The sequence below is a fragment of the Tachyglossus aculeatus genome, chromosome 2, assembly GCF_015852505.1.
Source record: "Tachyglossus aculeatus isolate mTacAcu1 chromosome 2, mTacAcu1.pri, whole genome shotgun sequence".
In the NCBI taxonomy this organism is placed as follows: Eukaryota; Metazoa; Chordata; class Mammalia; order Monotremata; family Tachyglossidae; genus Tachyglossus; species Tachyglossus aculeatus.
This window is the reverse complement of record NC_052067.1, coordinates 87,897,926-87,901,353: the sequence shown is the minus strand read 5'-3', so window position 1 is coordinate 87,901,353 and position 3,428 is coordinate 87,897,926.

The following is a 3,428-nucleotide window of genomic DNA, read 5'->3' as shown; positions in this document are numbered from 1 at the left end:
CATTAGCCCTTATCAATCACATGACAAGGCATTATCCTTAAGTCACAGGTCACCACTGCTGGTGCATTGTCTTATATTATCTTTTCAATCCTCTTCTATTTTGCTCCCCTTTTTAAACTTTTGGTTACTTTATCTCTGGCTCTGATGTTCGTATTTCTGCATTTTAAAAATTGGGTATTGAAAATGTTCATCACAGATAGAAGACATAGCAATATTGCAGTTCAATCTAAAGAACCTAAAGGTAACTTGTTTTGCTACATCTTTTTAGTTTAGAAATGCAAAGAATACATTTGTTAGAGAATTTTACTTTTTACTACAACTTATGAGAATGATGTTTCACTTTTTTTATTTTTAAATTAAGAATCTTGAGCCAACAAGTCTATTTTGTTGAAGTATGATTGTATTAACTGGAATGTAATGTTATAATCAATTAGGTTTTACAGTCATTTGCTTATAAAGTATGGGATAGAATGTTTCATACCACAAGAAAATAATTTAACCTTTAACACCATTGACAATTCATCTGTTAAATACAAATTATACACATTTAATTGCATTTAATCTTGTATCCATAAGTTTTAGTCCATCCACTCAATAAATCCTTTGTCCCTCATATGAAACAGGAGTTGGGTAATAATTATAATGTTTTTGAAAGGGAATCTGAATCAGTGTGTGTTTTAAACAATGTGAGATGTAATTCTTCTCATTTGTACCACTTCAATTTGAAGCCACATCTGAAACTTGAATTCCTAAGGATTAAAATATCTTTGGAAGACTCTAAACCCTTGTAAAGTTTTCAAGAGCCTGCGGTTGTATCTTGGAAATTTTCTGCTGCATTAAAATGATTAAAAAATCCCTTCACTTTAAAGTCCCTGGAAAACGTGGCCTAGTGGAAAGCATGGGGAGTCAGAAGTTCTGTGTTTCAATCCCAGTTCCTCCACTTACCTGCTCTGTGATCTTGGGCAAGATAATTTATTTTTTACATGCCTCTGTTTCATCATCTGTAAAACAGGGATTATGTACCTGTTCTCTCTCTCCTCTAGACTGTGAGCACTCTGTGGAAAAGGCACTGTGTTTGATCTTATTACCTCAAATCTACCTCAGTACTTAGTACAGTGCTTGGCACATAGTAAGTGCTATTATTATAGTTATTCTCTAGCAGAAATATAGAGATCTTGTTAACATAAGACATATAAGGAGGACCTTTATTTACCGGTAGTGTTGCAACTAAGCATGTTATGGCAGCACGAGCTAGTGGAAAAAGCATGGGTCTGGGAGTCAAAGGACCTGGGTTCTAATCTCAATTCTGCCACTTGCCTACTGTGTCACCTTAGGCATTTGGGAAAGTCACTATTTTCTCTGCACCTCAGTTTCCTCATCTGAAAAATGGGAATTTATTATCTGTTCTCCCCTCTACATACTCTGTGAGCTCCATATTGGACAGGAATTGTGTGCACCTGATTATTTTGTAGCTACCCCAGCGTTTAGTACAATGCCTGTCACATAGTAAACACTTAATACTGCAATTATTATCATTATTATAATGATGGACAATATTATAGTATTTAAATGACTTTCTTGTCATCCAGGCAGGGTTTCCACTATAGGTCAGTTCCATTTTAATCATTCCTCAGACCTTAATAATTAATGTATGCATGGCTTGTGCAGCCCTGCAGTTGTCATGGTCTCAATCATCTACTTGCTTTGTTGTTCTTCACATGGGAACAATTTGGGTTATAAAAATCTTGACCCTGCCTCTTTATGAGACCTAATTAATAATAATAATAATGTTGGTGTTAAGCACTTACTATGTGCCAAGCACTGTTCTAAGAGATGGGGTAGATAGAAGGTAACCAGGTTGTCCCACATGGGGCTCACAGTCTTCATCCCCATTTCACAAATAAGGTAACTGAGGCACAGAGAAGTGAATTGACCTGCCCAAGGTCACACAGCAGACAAGTGGCAGAGCCAGGATTAGAACCCACAATCTCTGACTCCTCAGCCCATGCTCTTTCCACTAAGCCATGCTGCTTCTACAATTCATTTGATCATATTTAATTCAATCATAATTCATTCAATTATATTTATTGAGCACTTTGTGCAGAAAAATGTACTAAGCACTTGAGAATGTACAATATAACAATAAATAGACACATTTCCTGCCCACACTGATCTTATCTCCTCTTGGGAATGACAAACAAGGTTACACTGTACGCTCATTATGGGCAGGGAACATGTCTGCTAATTGTTTTGTACTGTCATTTCCCAAGGGCTAAGTACAGTGCTCTGCACATAATAATAATGATGGCATTTATTAAGCACTTACTATGTGCACAGCACTGTTCTAAGCACTGGGGAGATTACAAGGTGATCAGGTTGTCCCACGTGGGGCTCACAGTCTTAATCCCCGTTTTACAGATGAGGTAACTGAGGCACAGAGAAGTTAAGTGACTAGCCCAAAGTCACACAGCTGACAATTGGCAGTAAGTGTTCAATAAATATCATTGATTGATTGGTCCTAGGATTTCAGGACAGAGAACCTGCTCAGAGGAATTGATTTCAGTTCTAGTGGCTTGTGCAACCCTATTTGCCCTGTTAGTCAATCATATTTGAGTGCTTACTATGTGCAAAGCACTGTACTAATTGCTTGAGACAGTACAATAAAACAGAAGACGCATTCCCTGCCAACAATCTTGTAGACTGTGAGCCCACTGTTGGGTAGTGACCGTCTCTATATGTTGCCAACTTGTACTTCCCAAGCACTTAGTACAGTGCTCTGCACACAGTAAGCGCTCAATAAATACGATTGAATGAATGAATGAACAATGAGCTTACAGTCTAGAGAGGGAGAAAGACATTGATATAAATAAACAAAATTACAGTTATGTACGTAAGTGCTGTGGTATTGCGAGGGCATGAATAAAGGGAGTAAGTCAAGGAGACGCAGAAGGTAGTGGGAGAAAAGGAAAGGAGGGGCTAGTCAGGGAAGGTCTCTTAGAGATGTGCTTTCAATAAAGCTCTGAAGGAGAGCAGAGTGATTGTCTGCCAGATATGAAGAGGGAGGATGTTCAAGGCCAGAAGCAGGATGTGGGCGAGAGGTTGGTGGTGAGATAGACAAGATCAAGGTACGGTGAGAAGATTAGAGGAACAAAGTATACAGGCTGGATTGTAGTAGGCGAGGGATGAGGTGAGGTAGGAGGGGGCAAGGTGATTGAGTGCTCTAAAGCCGATGGTAAGGAGTTTCTGTTTGACGTGGAGGTGGATGGGCAACCACTCTCTTGGACCTGCCAGTCATGTTCCTTCTAAGCAATGGCCTGGAAAAAGTGAGTAAGCAGACAGGGGGAAGGCACACTACGAATGTATGCAGAACCCATTTGAGGGCATTGTACCTACGGCAAAGAAATGAATGTAGCATCATGACTCAGCAG